The following is an 18,750-nucleotide window of genomic DNA, read 5'->3' on the forward strand; positions in this document are numbered from 1 at the left end:
TGCTGGGATTACAGGCGTGAGCCACCGTGCCCAGCCTGAATCCATTTTAACATTTAGTTTTCCAGATTAACTCGAAGTATCCCATGACTACACGCTAATGAAACTAGAGGAGGCACAGCTTCAGCTCTGTGCAGGACGGATGCACAAGAGCAGAATCTCCGTGGGACCTCTTTCCGGAGCATCAGTATTACTGCAGGATTTGGAAGAAACAAATTTAAATAATTTCCAATGTAAGACACTGGAAATTTAACAGAAGCCTGGAAAGTCATCTGACTTTAATAACTGTCAGTCATCTGTGCCTAAGTCAGACTTTCTCCAAGAAAAAAAAAGAAACTCTAAGGAGAACCTATTTTTCATTCTTCTAAGTAGTTAAAATTAGAAATCACAGCAAGTCAATAGAAAGCTCTTCCCTGCCAGTCTCCTAAAGCACAATATGGCCTTGGTATGGTTTTATTTGTATTTTTTGGAGGAGTGTGTTGACATATTGGTATAAAAATTGGGGGGTTTCACCCAATTTTTGGAAGTTTTCAGCTATTAGTTGGTGATTTACTTTGTACGTCATTTAATTTTTCTGTCCCTTCTCCAACTTGGACTCAATCACTCCACAGGTCTCTAAGACTCTTGATTTTCTTTAAGGCTTTTCACTCTTTTATTCAGAATGGACAATTTCTATTGCTCTGTCTTCTGTTTCTAATATTTGAATAAGCTCAAAAGTATTTTTTAAATTTCCTTATCTTCCTATTGTTTCATAATTTCCACGTCTTTGCTGAGGTTCCACATCACTTCATTCATTGTTAGAATATTTTCCTTTACCCCTATGAACAGATTTATAATAGCTGCCTTTAAACATCCTGAATTACAACACCTTGAATATCTTAGGATCACTTCTACTGTCTGCTTTTTAAATTGTATATGGATTCCATTTTCGTGTTTCTTCACACGTCTCATGAATTTTAAAGTTGTGTACTAAAACTGTAAAGAATCATTATAGAGACACTCAATTCTGCTGTGTACCTTTGAAAAGCAGTGTTATTGTTTACAAATGGTGTTAATTGGGCTAGATTCAAACGTCAATACCTATCTCCCCTATAGTGGGCACAGCTGAAATCCTCATTCAGTTCTTACTCACATATAGGTCATATTTGTATTATATAGATGTGTTTCTATAACAATAGATAATATATTATTCAGGTGTCATCATTATAATCTGTGTTAATTCAACAAGCTACTCCAGTATTACTGAAAGCCAGGACTTCAGTTTTGTCTGCTTATTGGATTTTGTATAAATCAAATTAAATACTATGTATATTTTACATCCACTTAGTTTTATGGAACATTATATTTGTGATATTCATGCTGTTGCAGATACTAAGGTCTGTTTTTTTTTTTTATTCTTTTTCAGATGGAGTCTCACTCTGTTACTCAGGCTAGAGTGCAGTGGTGCAATCTTCGTTCACTTCAACTTCCACCTCCTGGGTTCAAGCAATTCTCCTGCCTCAGCCCCCAAGTAGCGGGATTAGAGGCATGCACCACCACGCCTGGCTATTTTTTGTATTTTTAGTAGAGATGGGGCTTCACCATGTTGGCCAGGCTGGTCTCCAACTCCTGACCTCAGGTGATCTGCCCACCTCTGCCTCTCAAAGTGCTGGGATTACAGGTGTGAGCCACTGCACCTGACCAACAATTTTTTTTTTCATTTTAACAATTTTTAAGTGTGCAGGTCAGAGGAATTAAGCACATTCACACTGTTTTATGAGCATCCTCCACATTCATAGCGGGTGTTTTTCATCTCGCAAAACTAAAACTCGGTACCCATTAAACACCTCACCTACCTTCCTGTAGCCCCAGGAACCACTCTTCTACTTTGTGTTTCTGTACACTTAACTACTCTAGTAGTTAAGTTCGTATGAGTGGAATCATATAGTATAGTGAAGAAATCATGAAGACATATAATACACACTATATAACATGTGTTTATTCATTTGAACAAAAACATTAACAGACATCAGTAGTACATGGTGATTACAGAGGAAGAGAGATAAAAAAAGAAAAGGATTCGACAGACACAGTAAATTCATGACAGTGATGCTCAAGTACCACAGCAATGAGTTCCCTGCCCCGGTCACAGGGCTGATCACAGTGGAGCTGGGAGCCCAGTGTAGCTGTCTGACTTCCAGAGCCCATGCTCAGCCCAAACTTCACCGAGCCCTGAGGCACTCTGCCCCTGCCACCTGGGCACTCAGTGGGCCTGAGATTCTTCATGGCCTGGTCTTCTTGGCCTTGAGGGTGTGGCTGGCCTACTGGGATGCGACTCAGCGGCAGGACAGGTTGTAGCTGTAGGACAGAGCAGCAGCTGTGAGGCTCCAGAAGCCACACCTCAGGCCTCCCTCCCAGTCCCCGCCCAGGGCTCCCATTCAACAGGGCCTGCTGCTGACCAGAGAGCCATGGCCACAGGCTGTCTGAATCTGACCACGAGACAGAGTCTCCGCCCACCCTCTGTCAATCTGCTAGGCTCTCACCTCTCAATTGGACTGTGTGGCTCCATGGGCTTGAAACCAACCCCATATTCCTGCTGAGTCTGAAGATGATAATTCCCTCTTGTCACGGAAGCAGCTGTATTTCTTGGAGGACTTTAATCTCCTGGAGCGAGAGGGAAAAACAGGAAGTGGACAGGGCCTGGGTGGAAGACAGTGAAGAGCCCTTAGGGAGGGAGAAAACTGGGGCAGATCTCTAGGGCTTTTCTCTTAGTGGGCCCCCTCTTCTCCAATCCCATGCAGCCCCACCCATTTCTCAGAGTTGGATATAAACAGAGAAACAGCCCCTCCCAAGGAATTGGTCCAGGATTCCTGTCCCCTACCCACACCCTCCATTGCAATGGGTCTCGTCCTCTGTGTATCAAACCCTCCCAATAAATCCAGGATGCAGAGGATGGAGCCGGAGAGTGTTCTACCCAGGGTAAGTGGGTGGGATGGTCTCTGACTTCCACATCCCCGCCCTCCCCCAAAGTGAGGGCCCCAGCTGCTCCCCATTTTTCCTTTCTGGGTGTTGATCACATTTCCCTGGAAGACAGCCAGCCAAAGACCCTCAGAAAGGCCCCTGGCCCATGACTTGCCCCCATACCCACACCCTCCCACGCTGCACTACTGCCAGGCCAGCAGGGGTGAGAAATGTGCATAGAACAGCCCTGGGACCTGCATCAAGCTCTGGTCTCTAGATGAGGAGGTGTGGGAACTGTGGCTCAGGGACCTTCTTCCCCAACACTCTCTGACAACAGACAGATAAATGCAGGCCCAGTATACAAAGAAAATGCTCGGCCACTTAGGAGCTGCCTGACTTGGGAGGGACACAATTTCCCTCTCCTTCCGTGGGCACAACCTAAGGGAGAGGCTGAGTCCAGCTCCTGCGGCTCCTGCAGCTTTGCAGTCAGGCAGCTCTGCAGCTTCGCCACTCAGGAAACAGGGACTGGCAGCTGCTCTGAAGCTTCCACCACTCAGAGGTAAGATGGGCCTGACGCCCCAGCTCGGGGGGCATGGGGAGGACTGTGGGGCTCACACAGGAGGGGGTTTGCTGTGATCGAAGGGCTGGGTCCAGGGCTCTCTCCTCCCAAGCCTGAGGATCCTGGTCCCCGACCTGCCTGCCCCAGCCTCACTCCCACCCACACAGTCCTTCATGGCAGTGCCCAGCTTCACCAGGTTAATGAGGAACCCCCTCCCCCCACCAGCCCAGAGAAGGCACATCACCCTGGCCATTGGGGTGGTAGTGGCGGTGAGGTCCCATTGTCAGGTGCCCACCCAAGACCTGTCCCCTGAAATCTCACCAACCGCTTCTGCCTGGACACCCGTTCCCAAGGTCTCCCACCTGGAACAGCCCAGGACCCTCAGCTGCCTCCCCCAGCCCTCCCCTCCTCTCCCGCATCTCCCCAGCTGGCCCCCAAGGCCACTAGACACCCCCAGTTACTTCTATGCTGGGATTTTAACAAGTCATGAGGGCATGGGGTCCCCTGTCTCACTGTTCTCCAAATCTACACTGAGCCCAGCTCGCCCAGGCGGTTTCTCTGGTCTCTCTAATGGAGGCATTTCAGGACCTGTGGCCACAGGAGGGCAGGGCTGGGGGAGGAAGACCCCCTGCTCTCTTGATGTGGAGGCCTCCAGCTGGGGGGGATGAAGCCTGCCCTTCGACTCCCTGGAGCCCCTCCCACCGCAGATCCACTCACCTGCTGCCCCACAGCCTCATCTGTGCTGTCTGGGGATTCATCTCCTGCATGGCCAATTTGGAGGTCTCCACCTGCCAGGGTAAGGAACAAGGTCAGGGAGACTATTCTCTCCTCCCTCAGTTATACCTAAGCCCCCTTGACCTCAGGTCCTGGATAACCAGCCTGAGTGAGCTGTTGCAATGCTCCCACCAACTCCACTCTGCCCTGATTCTAGATTCACTCCCAGCTCCAACACTCACTGCTCGTGTCACCTTGGGCAGGCAGCCAGAACTCCCTGAGACTGTTTTTTCATCAAGGAAGTGTGATGGGAACCACGCCTTCCTCACAGGGCCTCCTGATGACTCAGTTTCATGTGGCTCTTAGCAGTGCTCTCACCATCATCCTTCGTGGGAAGAGCAAGGTACAAGCACCCATAAATTCCCTTCCTCCCTGAACCCCATCAGGACCCTGTGAGGCCTGCTCAAGAGGCTCATCATTTGTTCATCTGCCAGATGAGGAAACAGAGGCCCACAGAGGGCAGTGATGTGCCCAGGGCCTCACAAGAGAGGCTGGATCCTCCCACACCTGGAGGCCCTGTCCCAGCTGCCTTCACCCCACACCCCAGCACCACCACTGCTCACGGTCCCATCCTCTGGTGTCTATGGGTGTCCACATTGTCATCCAGGCTCAGCTATGGTGGGAGGGGGACAAGGTGTCTTGGGAGGCCTGGTTGAGCAGCACCTGCTTGTCCCAGCCCCACTGGAATCTCTGCTCAACAGGCTTTATGCCAGACCAAAGGCCTCACTTACCCCGTGATCCACCAAGGAAGTCCCCTGCACAGAACCCTCTCTTCCTCCACTCAGGGAATGGTCACCCAAGATGCCATCTCTGACAGTACAGGTACTGGGTGGTGACATGCCACTTCCTCATTTCCAGGGAAGGTTCTGAGATCTGGTCAGGAGGGATCCACAGGGAATGCAAGAGTCTCCAGATGCTTATAAGCCATCTGGAGCTTTTGGTAGTGCTCACTGGGAACTGGGGTGAGAATCCTGTGACTGACTAATTAGCAGTGTCTGCAAAGGACAGAGTGGGGAGCCACAGCAAACACACAGATGTCCACCCTGCATTTACCAATTGAGACCCACCAGGCCTGTGAGATTCTTCTGCTGTCCCCATCCTTGGTACAGACAGGGTGACCCTTCCTTTAGAGGTGCAGTGCAGTCAGAAGCAGTAGCAGTGGCCTGACTTCCTGGGCTAGTTTGGGGAAGGAAGGAAGCCCCACCTACCATGCACACCCCACAGCCTGGAGGTAGCTCCATGCCAGCACGATGGACCAGCATGGGAACCAGAGCCCTGCTCCTTCTGCAGCTCATCATGCCTGCTCAGCAGCCCAGCTGCCATCACTGCATTCCATTACCAGGGTCACCTGCCCCCAAACCCCCCACCTGCCCATGGGCAAACACACATCTTTCTGTTGATCCAGTCTAGACAGTGCTGGAGTTGTTCAAGTAAACGTTCAGTGAGAAAGTTACACACACAACACACACACACAGGTGTACACACCCCCACAACTGGCCCAGTACCCCTTCCAGCCTAATCTTTTTCTCTATCCCCCTCCAAAACACTTGACTCCCAGCTCCCATTTCTACTTTTTCTTGATGTGCAAATCCTACTCAGTGTACTGTCTTTTCTGAAAATACTTTTAAATTTTCTGTAGCTTTTTCTGTGGAGAGGGAAAAGAAAGAAAGATTTGAGAAATAATAATGTGAAAGAAGAAATTATTTGAGAATAATAAGCAGATGTGTACATTCAATTCCCTTTTGAGAACCAAAAGGATCAAAATGCCTGGATGAGAATTTCTACGCTGGTCCTCTAAACTCTAAGGGCTCCGTGGGTCTGGGGAAGGAGCTCTGTGGAGGCTAAAGCAACTCCATCTTGGATGTGAATCCACCATGTTGACTTTGGATTAACCCCAGTTCTGGGAATGCCTGTAAGATTTCTACTTGATCTATTGTTTCATGTGTAAGGTACACACTTACTGTAAATCTTCCACCATGTTGACTTTGGATTAACCCCAGTTCTGGGAATGCCTGTAAGATTTCTACTTGATCTATTGTTTCATGTGTAAGGTACACACTTACTGTAAATCTTCTCCTTAGGTCAAAGCAACCTAGATGTCATCATACAAACTACAGGCTAAGATGTGCACCTCATTCTCTTTCTGGAAGGCTGACCTTAATTGTCCTGCACATTCCTTATAGACCATATTTACCCTTTTCCTATACTAAGTAAGCCCTGACTCTTCCGGGTAACAGCCTGGGGAGCTACCCGTCTTGCTACTGCTCAAGACCATGCTTCTGTCCACAGATTCCCCCCAATAAATTACCTTTTACTGACAAACTGGATTTGTCTGTTTCATTCTTTGGTTTCTTGACTCCTTCTGTGTTGGGGATCCCTTTGCAGATACAGCCCTTTCATAAAACAACGTATATTAGTCCACGCTCACACTGCTGTAAAGAAATACCTGGAACTGGGTTTAATTGGCTCACAGTTCCACAGGCTGTACAGGAAGCTAAGTGGCTTCTGCTCAGCTTCTGGAGAGGCCTCAGGGAGCTTAAAAACATGGTGGAAGGGGAAGAGGAAGCAGGCAGGCACATCTTACATGACTGGAGCAGGAACAAGAGAGAGAGGGGAGAGGTGCTACACACTTTTTTTTTTGTTTTTGAGATGGAGTCTCGCTCTGTCACCCAGGCTGGAGTGCAATGGTGTGATCTTGGCTCACTGCAACCTTTGCCTCCTGGGTTCAAGCAATTCTCCTGCTTCAGCCTCCCAAGTAGCTGGGACTAGAGGCACGTGCCACCATGCCAGCTAATTTTTGTATTTTTAGTAAAGATGGGGATTCATCATGTTAGCCAAGATCGTCTTGATCTCCTGACTTCGTGATCCACCTGCCTTGACCTCCCAAAGCGCTGGTATTACAGGCATGAGCCACTGTGCCCAGCCTACACACTTTTAAACAACTAGAACTTGTGAGAGCTTTCACTATCACAAGAACAGCACAGGAGGGATGGTGCTAAACCGTTCATGAGGGACCACATGTATGATCACATCACCTCCCACCAGGCCTCACCTCCAACACTGCAGATTACAATTAGAGTTGAGATTCAGGTGGGGACACAGATCCAAACTATACAGAGGCCTGTGGATATGTCTGGATTTTGATGATCACAGCTGTTGGCAAAACTTGGGTCTTACTTAACCTGACCATGCCCAGGAATGTTATGGTACCCCCTGGTCCCTGGACTTTCTGGGCATGACTGGCCCATCCTCTGGATTGTAAATGCTTTAGGAGTTTCTAGGTAGGTTTCTGCAAAAGACTTCAATCTGTAGAGATTAGGAGAATATTATCCATATAGTGTTCCCAGAGAACGCCGGGCACATCACTCCAAAATATCTCACATCACTCTAAACCATGTCGGATAGTTGGGCTGTGTAAGTTTCTCTGGGAGCAACGAGAAGGTACATTGTTGGTCCTCTCAGCTGAAGGCAAAAGGTCCTGGGACTTTGGAAGGGTATGCTGCAGAAAGCATTTGCCACACTCAGTATGCCATGGACCTGAGCAAGTATTTAGTTTTTCCAGGATTTGAGCCATTTGGGGGACAGGAGCATGCATGCCCAGAGTCACCTTATTTGGTTCTCAATAATCAATGATCAACTGTCATAATATCCCAACAATCACCTGTCATACTCCAGGTGCCATCAGGCTTTGGCACCAACCACACAAAGCTGTTTTATGGGCTCTGTGCAGACATGCAATCCCCATCCTCTCCAAGTCCTGAAGAGAAGCTGTGATCTCAGGACAAGCATGGTGGCTCATACCTGTAATCCCAGCATTTTGGGAGGCTGAGACAGGTGGATCACTTGAGGTCAGGAGGTCGAGACCAGCCTGGTCAATATGGTGAAACCCCATCTCTACTAAAAATACAAAAATTAGCTGGCATCATGATGCGTGCCTGTAATCCCAGCTACTCGGGAGTCTGAGGCAAGAGAATCTCTTGAATATGAGAAGTGGAGGTTGCAGTGAGCCAAGATCGTGCCACTACACTCCAGCCTGGGTGACAGAGCAAGACTCTGTCAAAAAAAAAAAAAAAAGAAAGAAAAGCAAAAAAAAAGCTGTGATCTTCTGTGCCCTCCTGGGAGGCGACATGGTTTGATGCACAGCAGTCCTCTTGTGCGGGATAATGTCACCTAGCTTCCATGTGGCTTCCCCTCAGAGCATGGCTTTGGCCACTCTCACCTAGAGACAGAACTTGTCTAAGGTTGCCTCAAGGACAGTTCCCAGGAGAGTGTTTGGCCCCAACATGTCCTGGGGGATTGGGAAGATGTAGACCCCTCAGAGCCAAAACTCGTTGTTTGCTCTGAAGGGACCAGTGACTCATTCTAGCCACATGGCTACAATTCAATAGCTCTGGGCTTCAGAGCTTCTTTCTTTGGAATTCCAACTGCTGCATTTCAGGACAGTTTGGCTCAACATTGAGGGGCTCAACACTGAGGAGAACACTGGCCTTCCTGTCGTGGTAGGGGCTGTGGTGCTTGCTCCACTCCTGGGAAAGGGAAGAAGCAGCGGGACCAGCCGGCTCCTTACACTGGAACCCACACTCCATTAACAGCCCCCAAAATTCCACTCCTGGCCTGCATGGGTCCCAGTATCTGCCAGGCCTGCTGTTGACACCAAAACAGCCATTGCTGTGGCCCTCAGCCCTGCCTCTCAAGGCCTTGCCTGGCCCAGCTACTGCCTCAGACCACCTAGAGCCCCAGTGAGCTTCAGGTGAGTGTGGGGCAGGTGGGGCAGCCTCTTTCCTTTTTTTTTTTCTTGAGACAGAGTCTTGCTCTGTCGCCCAGGTTGGAGTGCAGTGGCGCGATCTCCGCTCACTGCCAGCTCCGCCTCCAGGGTTCACCCCATTCTCCTGCCTCAGCCTCCTGAGTAGCTGGGACTAGAGGCACCCACCACCATGCCCGGCTAATTTTTTGTATTTTTAGTAGAGACGGGGTTTCACTGTGTTAGCCAGGATGGTCTGGATCTCCTGACTTCGTGATCCACCTGTCTCGGCCTCCCAAAGTGCTGGGATTACAGGCTTGAGCCACCGTGCCCAGCCTTTCTCTTTCCTTTCTTGACTCTGCCTGCCACAGGAAATGGAACCCAGAGCCCCTGCCGCCACTACCATTCCAAGCCACCCTCAGAACAGGCCTGAGGCTGCAGGCTCCCCTGGCACCTCTCCACAGAGGCTTTCTTCCATTTAACCTCCACAAGGGCAACTAACTTGTGGGCAGCAGTGGGCAGGCCTTTCTCTAGGTGCAATTCCTCCTCCTCTAACTCGGGGACCTTGCTCTCGGCCCCCAACAGAGCCTCTGTTCCAGGAGGACAGGCCATGGTAGAGGCCAGCCTACCCCCTCTCTACCTGCCGAGCTCTGGGCTCCTTGGGAATTTCAAACCCCCTCATCAGCCTCCTCTAGCCTGCTGGAGCTTTCACAGCATCCTGGCACTCACAGGGCAGCCTGCAGGCATCAGGCAGTGGGTGACAGAGCCTCACATAGGCACTTGCAGGCATCCTGGGATCTCCCCAGTAGGGTCCTGTTTTCCCAAGCCCATTCTTTTATTTATTTATTCATTTTCTTTTTGAGACAGAGTCTCACTCTGTCACCCAGGCTGCAGTGTAGTGGCCTCAACTCACTGTCACCTCCTCCTTCTGAGTTCAAGCAATTCTCCTGCCACAGCCTCCTCCCATAGCTGGGATTACAGGCACCCATGATCAAGCCCAGATAATTTTTGTATTTTTAGTACACATGGGGTTTCACCATGTGGGCCAGGCTGGTCTCGAACTCCTGACTTCGTGGTCCATCCACCTCAGCCTCCCAAAGTGCTCAGATTACAAGCATGAGCCACCACACCCGGTCTCCCAGACCATTCTTTGGAGTAATGCTGACTATACCGGGTCTTCCCTCAGGCTGAACCAGTGGCTGGAGTTGCCCCAAAAGTGACAGCAAGGGAGTTCCCACAACAGACTGCCCCAAATCATCCTGAAATGGAGCAGTTGGAATTCCAAAGAAAGAAGCCCTGAAGCCCAGAGTGGTCTATCCAAAGCATGCATTAGAGGAACTGACACACAGAGGGAGCTGTGGTGGATCCTTGCAAGGGACAAAACAGAGATGTTCTGCCCCAGTATATCTGCAATGAGTGGGTCTGGTTATGGAGTTTATATGAAGGTTTAAGGAATTTGGCTTAGGGCCAGGGCTAGTTTCTTTCAATGCTGTGGACAACATCCTAAACATTTTTATCAGTGCCTGGGAATCTTCAAGACCCCAGCTTGGGTTTAAGCCTGCAGAAAAAAAACCTGCAGCTGGCTGTATCACAGAGTGGTCAAGATACTCTGTAATTCTTAGTCAGAGAAAAAAATAGGGAGAAAGTGAGGTAATAGACATTACTCTTTGAAGTAAGCTTTTCTTTTTTTTTTTTTAAGATGGAGTCCCACTCTGTCACCCAGGCTGGAGTGCACTGGTGTGATCTCAGCTCACTGCAACCTCCACCTCCCAGGTTCAAGCAGTTCTTCTGCCTCAGCTTCCCAAGTAGCTGGGATTACAGGCGCCCACCACCACACCCAGCTAATTTTTGTATTTTTAGTAGAGATGGAGTTTCATCATGTTGTCCAGGCTGATTTGGAACTCCTGACCTCAAGTGATCCACTCGCCTTGGCTTCCCAAAGTGCTGGGATTACAGGTGTAAGCCACCATGCCTGGCCTGAAGTAAGAATTCATATTGGGAAGTAGAAGTCAGTCGTTCTTCAAGATTGTTTCATGTATTTGGTTTCCTGTGCTTATCTATATCGGTTTTGGTGTGGGGACAGTTGTCAATTTCTACAAAAAACACAGCTGGGAATTTGAAGAGATTATATTGAATCTCTCGTTCACTTGTGGGATATTGTTATCTTGGAAACATTAAGTATTTTTGTCCTTGAAAATTAGATATCCTTCAATTGTTTTAGATCTTGATTTCTTTCAGCATTAAAAAAAAATAAGTGTAGACCAGGCATGGTGGCTCCCATCTGTAATCCCAACACTTTAGTAGGCAGAAGCAGGCAGATTGCTTGAGCCCAGTTGGAGACAAGCCTGGGCAAAATGGAGAAACCCCATCTCTACAAGAAATACAGAAATTTGTCAGTCATGGTGGCACACACCTGTAGTCCCAGCTACTGACAAGGCTGAGACAGGTGGATCAATTGAGCCCAGGAGGTCGAGGCTGCAGTGAGCTATGATCACACCACTGCACTCCAGCCTGGGTGAGAGGCAAGACCTTGTCTCAAAAAAAAAAATTAAGTATAAAATCTTTGCACTTCTGTTATTTTTTATAGATATTTTTGAAGCTAGTATAAATCAAATTTATGCATTTTATTTTCATTGTCAGTTGCTTTAAGTATAATTTTTTTATGTGTATCTTGTATCTTGTGACACTGATCAACTTATTAATTCTAGTAGTATTTTAGTGAAACTCTTACACATTTTTATATAAAGGATTATGTCATGTGCGATTAAGACTGTTCTAGAAGTTGACACGGGGAAGGAGGGTGCGCAGTCAGGACCCCAGCAGGGCCTGTGGGGCGGTCACACTGAAGGAAGGGGCCCAGGTCATGGAACCTTCAAGTAACCTCACTTTGTTGGTGACAGACCCACCAGAACTTAGAACTCTGGTAATCAGAAATCCTTATTCTAGACACAGCCCTGTATCAAGCTAATTTCATGGGAGATGCTCAAGATAAAGATGTTCTATTGCTATATCCTGAGTTCCTGAAGCTCTCGTCTGTGGAAGGTTGGAAGTGAGGGCATCTTCCAATGATGCAGACGTTGGCTCAGCTCTCATCCACAAATCCTCAGGTCACTTGGCAGGGGGCACCCAGAGGCAACACAGGGCAGACCCATCCAGTCCAGACCTCACCTGTGATCACATCTTGGCCACCCCACATCCCTGCCCACCATCATTTGTCTGGGGAGCAAGAGATTAGGGTTCCCTCCCTGGACAGAAGCAGGTTGTCAGGTGTTGGGAGACTGATAGGTCTGCCAAGATCATATCCCAGGTCACGGCTGGCAGGATAAGAAGTTGAGTGTTGGAGAACAAGTTTGTCTACTCAGATGTTAATCCCAAGACCTCACATTGTAATCTGGTTTTCTCTCTGGCTGGAAGTCTATGCAGATGCTCTTGTGTGCCTGATACAGGGAACAGATTTCTAACTGGGCTTTCCCCCTGCAGAGATAGCCAGGCAGGTCACTGACACCTCTTGGCCCAGCCGCTTGGCACTGTCCTTGCAGAACTTCATGCAAATCAGTAGAAATGAGTGATAGGTTCAACCACTCCACCTTCTTGGACAAAGGGCAGGAGCACCACCCTACCAACTACGGCCAGCGCTGGTCTGGGGTGATAGTAGAAACAGAGGGGTCACCTCAGACAGGAATCCAAAATGTTCAGGGCAGGCCCAGGATCTGGACTCAAATATGGAGACTCCATTGTCCCTGTTTCAGGGCTTTCACACGTACGTGCCCCGCAGTCACTTGGACTTCCATTTGTCACCAAAAGAAACTTGGTTTGGTGCTAAGTTCTTGCTCACATAGTTGTAGAAAGAGGAGAGAAAATAGTTTTGTATTGTTTGCACTAGGCCATGAATATCTTTCCATGTTGCTACTATTTATATATATATATTTTTGAGACAGAGTCTCACTCTGTCACACAGGCTGGAGTGCAGTGGCCCGATCTCATCTCACTGCAACCTCTGCCTCCTGGGTTTCAGTGATTTTACTGCCTCAGCCTCCTAGGTAGCTGAGATTCTAGGCATGTGCCAACACATCCGGCTTAATTTTTGTATTTTTAGTAGAGATGGGGTTTCACCATGTTAGCCAGGCTGGTCTTGAACTCCTGACCTCAGGTGATCCACCAGCCTCAGCCTCCCAAAGTGCTGGGATTACAAGCATGAGCCACAATGCCTAGCCTATGTATATTGTTTTAAACACCCACCCCAGGTATTTCCTGTAGCATGCAACTCCACTGCCCTGCCAGACCTTTAAGATTTAAAAGCTCACACCCCTACTAGGGATATTTTTACACAAAAAGGGGGGCTCAAAGGGGAGAGAGGATGGTTAGGTTGCTCTATGAATTAGTTATCCCACATAACTCATTCCTATAGCCCCAATCAGGACTGGAGCTACAACCTCACATGTCTTCATAATATTCCATAAAGGAGGCCATTTCCCTCAGCAGTTCAACCTTGCAGTTCAGGTGGAGCCTGGACATGATCATCTTCTATTTCTATTTCAGCCATTCCTCAGGAAACATCCTATGTGTGCCCTAATAATCTGTAACAATCTGCTAGAGCTTCCATACACAGCACTGCAGCCTGAGGGACATTGACAGCAGAAACTTAGTTTCCCACAATTCTTGAGGCTAGAAATCCAACAAGTTGTTAGCTAGGATGGTTTCTCTAAGAACTTTGTCCTTGGCTTGTAGATGGCTGATTTCTATCTCTGTGTCCTTACTACCTCTTCTAATAAGGACTCTAGTCATATTGGATTTGGATCCATTCCAATGAACTCAAAACTTATAACCTCTTTGGAGGCCATATGTCAAAATACAGTCAATTCTGAGGCATTCAGTGTTAGAACATGAGCTTTGGGGAGGAGACACCACTCAGTCCATTGGATATATTATTCTCTTGTAGATGACAAACTCCTGGGAGACTGCTCGGTGAAAGGATATGCATATGTAAGATTCTAATATCTATAGCCAGATCACTTTACAAAAGGGTTTTGGAAGGTACACTGCCACCAGAAATTTCTGAATATAGATGCTTCCCTGAATCCAGAGTCTCCTGGATGTTAACTTTCTTTTAATTTTTTGGCAATCTGGTATCCATGTGGTGAACAATATCATGTTGATTTGTGTTGATTTCCAGTTTCCTGACTGAAATTTTTGAGTCATCTTTCAATTGCTTAATACAGACGTGTTTTCCCTGAGTCATCTGCTCAGATTCTTGGCCCTTTAAATGGGCTTTCTCCCATCCTGGACTCTCCCAGCCTTTGCCCCCTTGTCATGTCTGGAATTGTAGCTGTTTGGTAAGATTACTTTTAATGTTAAAAAATTGTGTTGCTTAAAGACAAAAAGGTATTCCTAGGCTGTCCTGCCCTGTGCACTGTCTCTAAAATAGAAAATGAGGCTTCTTGAGGACCATTCCATCCATGTGAGTTGCAGATAGAGCCTCCAGTAGCTTGAAGGAAATTACTTGCAGCCGTCACTGTTTATGGTTCTCAGTTCTCGCCCGTGCGCTGTTGAACAGACATTTGACATTGCAAAGCCTGTGTTTTCCCAACTTTACAAGAAGGACATTTTTTGAGGACTCACTGGGATAATTCTCTTCATAAAGGATATTGATAAAGATGAGTGCTGTTGCTTCACAGATGGCAAAGTATCATGAAGGTGCCTTGAAGGTGTTAATGGCTTAATTATTCTCCACCTCCACAAAAAACTTTGTTGTCATTACTTGTTTGTTTTTCAGATGGAGTTTTACTCTTGTCACCTAAGCTGGAGTTCAATGGCATGATCTTGGCTCACTGCAACCTCTGCCTCCTGAGTTGAAGTGATTCTCCTGCTTCAGCCTCCTAAGTAGCTGGGATTACAGGCACCTGCCACCACGCCTGGCTAATTTTCTATATTATTAGTAGAGATGGGGTTTCACCTTGTTGGCCAGGCTGATCTTGATCTCTTGACTTCAGGTGATCCACTCACCTCAGCCTCCCAAGGTGCTGGGATTACAGGTGTGAGCCACCATGCCTGGCCCATATAAAACTTTAGAAGCCTAGAACCTTCTTCACCAGGGACATCTGTGTCCTCCACATGCATAAGTCTCTGAAGAATAGGAGCTTCTTGGGGCCAGGCACAGTGGCTCACACATGTAATCCCAGCACTTTGGGAGGCCGAGGCGGGTGGATCATGAAGTCAGGAGATTGAGACCATCCTGGCTAACATGGTGAAACCCCATCTCTACTAAAAATACAAAAAATGAGCCAGGCTTGGTGGCAGACACCTGTAGTCCCAGCTACTTGGGAGGCTGAGGCAGGAGAATGGTGTGAACCCGGGAGGCAGAGCTTGCGGTGAGCCAAGATCGTGCCACTGCACTCCAGCCTGGGCGACACATTGAGACCCCGTCTTGAAGAAAAAAAAAAAAAAAAGAATAGAAGCTTCCTGGAATAAGCTCCAGCCCCTAATCTGCCAGTGATTCACAGTACTGTCATTGACCATATGTCTCGTCTTGTTCCCCTCCATATGAAAATAAGTCTACCCTAAACCTTGAGGGGGGAATTATGCAGATACTCCCAGTCAGGTACAAAGGAGAAGCTGAATGAGCCTCCGGTACTACTCAACTTGGTACTCCAAGTTGAGTCATCTTCTTTACCACCTTCCTGGGCTCTTACCAGGACTTCACCATTACTCCACAGTTCCTGGGCCAGCTATTTAGTAGGTAGTCTGTCTCCTCCAAGACATAATTGTGACTCTGCAAGCCTCTAGGTGTGTACTAAGGATATCACTGCAGCTCTCTAAGCCTGTCTATGCCTTTGAAAAATGGGAAGATGAACCTCATAGAGTTATTGTAGGGACTAAATTCCATAAGACACAGCAAGCAGTTGCCGAGTGCCTGGCTCTGTACTAAGGCTGCTTAGGATGCTCTGGTTGCTTATATTTTTTTCTGTCTTTTTGCCCAAGAAGTTCTCTGCCTCATTGGCCTGTGTCCCTCTACATTTCGAACAGCACCTAGAAAGCAAAAACATTTTTGCATTGGTAAACCACATTGAGATTCCTTCTAGCTGGATTTTGTCCCTGACACAGAATGAACAGACTTCCCGGGGAGCTGAAAGAGGAGTCCCTACCCAACTCAGATATCTCAGGAGGTTCTTGTTGAGGCTTGTTTATTCAATACATCTATTTTCAGCACAATGTGTAAAGTCAGTTTTCTAGATGCTTGATATCATTCAGTGAACAAAGATGACAGTCTCTGGACCTCTGTATGTTTACTGCTAATTATGGAGCTTCTGTTACACAGCTAGCACTGCCCTGTGTGTGTTCATTTATGTCAAAACAACTCATAATGTATGAAGCCTCCTATTGCTTAAACAAATTGGCTCAATAAACTTGATTATTTCCATTACAAAAATAACAAACATCAAACAAAAAGTGGCTTAAATGGAGTTTTCCAATTAAAAGAAAAACAATGGAATGTAAGTTAAAACACTCAATGTAGAAACACTAACATTTAAAGTTATTTTCTGAGCACGATTAAATTTCATAAAAGTCATTCTTATAATCCCAGAGGACATCATATAAAGAATACTTCAGGAACCTTGGAATGAGAAAATTTTATACTAGGTCCAGCATAAGAAACATGCAAGAAAAAAACCCAGAGGATTTCCATGGAGATTCTGAGCCAAGGGGCCATAAGATTTTAGACAAATGAGTTTAACACAAAGCAGAGAAAATAGATTTGCTTTCAGAATCTTAGAGGTTTTGATCTGCCTAGTAAATTATCAACACTTTTTAAAATTATCTGTATTGATCTAATGTTTGTCTTTTCTTCTCAAAATAGGTACACACTCACACACATAGTTACATTCACCACAAATCTCCTACACCTGAAGTTTATCTATAAAGTAATATATTTGTATATGTAAAGCCAGGTAAATCAAAACTAAAAATCTATGTTTTGCAGACTAGAGTGAGCACATTCAGAAAAATGTAGAATAAAAATTTTAAAATAGTCTTTCAGAATTCAGAAATATGTGACTATATTTTGTTATAGTCCTATGTAATCTTTATTATAACCATCATAATGATCCCATAGTTACAAAAAGAAGGAAAAAATAAAAATTTTACCTCTGGTAACAATATTCCACTGGGAAAAAGGATTACAAAAGATATAGTATATATCTTTCTATATAGTATACATCTATAGTATATAGTATATTGTGACCATCAGTTACCTACAACATGGAGTAAGGTGGGATACATTAATGTTGGTGGTAAGATGCATTTCATTAAATAGAAAACAGTCTTAACACATTAAAAACAGTTTTATTCCATGAAAATAAATGAAGTTCAAACATTATCTCTAAAAGCATTTTAAACTCCACTGCATTTCATTATTTTAATGTGTAACTGGTAAAACAATTTACTTCTATGGTTCAAAATGCTTATCTTCTCCTACAATGCAGAATAATATTACTCTAAACACCTACCTCATGGATCACTTACAACACTGTTATAAAGGGCCTCTCCACTTAGATTTTCTTCATGCATCTTACATTCAAGTGTTTTTAGTGTTACATGGAAAAATGTGTTAATGGTGCCCAACTAATAGAGAAAGATGTCTCAGAGCTCTGATGCAGAAACCATTAACCATGTGCTTTCACATAAGCACTAGGAATGAAGATATAATATCGAGAAATTTTTGAATTTAATTTACATAAATATTTACTTTTCAAAATAACTATAATAATTTCAATTCCAAAAAGTATAATTTGAATGTAATTATAATTGTCTAAAAAAGAGAAAATTAATCTCCTTCTCCATTTAAACTTATGTACAAGTAAGCAACCTATTTTAAATTATTCTCTATAATCAACAATTGATTAATGTCTCAAACTGTTACTTCTTTGGTGTTTTCTACTGTCAATCTATGATGTTTACTTAGCCTTGGTTTCTAATGTATTTTTCACATTTCCTAAATCTGTATAAAATATTCTAGTAGAAACTCTCCAGTGTTTTCTAAGGTGTATGTATGGAACAAAAATTTTTCCACATTAATTACATCCATAAGGTTTTTCCTCAATATCAAGTTTGAGGAACTCCAGGAGTTTCCCTTCAGTATAAATTTTCCAGTGTACAATAAAATCTGTGGTGTAAGGTATTGTGACTTTCTTTATATTTGTAATGTTTTTCTTCACTAATATAATCTTGTGCATGTTAAGGGTTACATTTTGTGAAACATCCTTCAACAGTCATTACATTAATATCACTTTTATTTAGCATGAAATCACTGATGTAAGTTGTGAAGTCAGCATTCATTAACGATTTTGCCACATTTTTTAACTTGGTAGGGTTTCTCTCTGGAATGAATTCACTTACAGTAAAAGTTGAGCACAAATTAAAACTTTTGCTACATTCCTTACAACTGTAGGGGCTCTCTATCATGTGAATTATCTTATATTCAGGAAGGATTGAGCATTGATCAAAGACTTACCACATTCTTCACATTTCTAGGGTTTCTCTCCAGTGTGAATTCTCTTATGTTTAGTAAGGTTGGAGAACCAGTTAAAGGCTTTGCCACATTTTTGTCATTGGTAGGGTTATTCTCCAGTATGAATTATCTTGTGTCCAATAATATATGAGCTCTGGTTAAAGGTTTTCCACACATTCTTCACACTTGTAGCATTTTTTTTTTTTTGAGATGGAGTCTCGCTCTGTCACCCAG

The 18,750-nt window shown here is 45.6% G+C and overlaps 1 long non-coding RNA gene across 1 annotated transcript; it reads right to left on the bottom strand.

Annotated features, from left to right (window-relative positions):
- Positions 1–2,035: 2,035 nt before the first annotated feature.
- Positions 2,036–4,303, bottom strand: LOC129040958 (uncharacterized). The gene is made up of 3 exons (XR_008503748.2): positions 4,214–4,303; positions 2,520–2,640; positions 2,036–2,334 (listed from the first exon to the last, which is right to left on the bottom strand). It is a non-coding gene; the product is annotated as an uncharacterized LOC129040958 (long non-coding RNA).
- Positions 4,304–18,750: the final 14,447 nt, after the last annotated feature.

The sequence above is a fragment of the Pongo pygmaeus genome, chromosome 6 (assembly GCF_028885625.2).
Source record: "Pongo pygmaeus isolate AG05252 chromosome 6, NHGRI_mPonPyg2-v2.0_pri, whole genome shotgun sequence".
Classification (NCBI taxonomy): domain Eukaryota; kingdom Metazoa; phylum Chordata; class Mammalia; order Primates; family Hominidae; genus Pongo; species Pongo pygmaeus.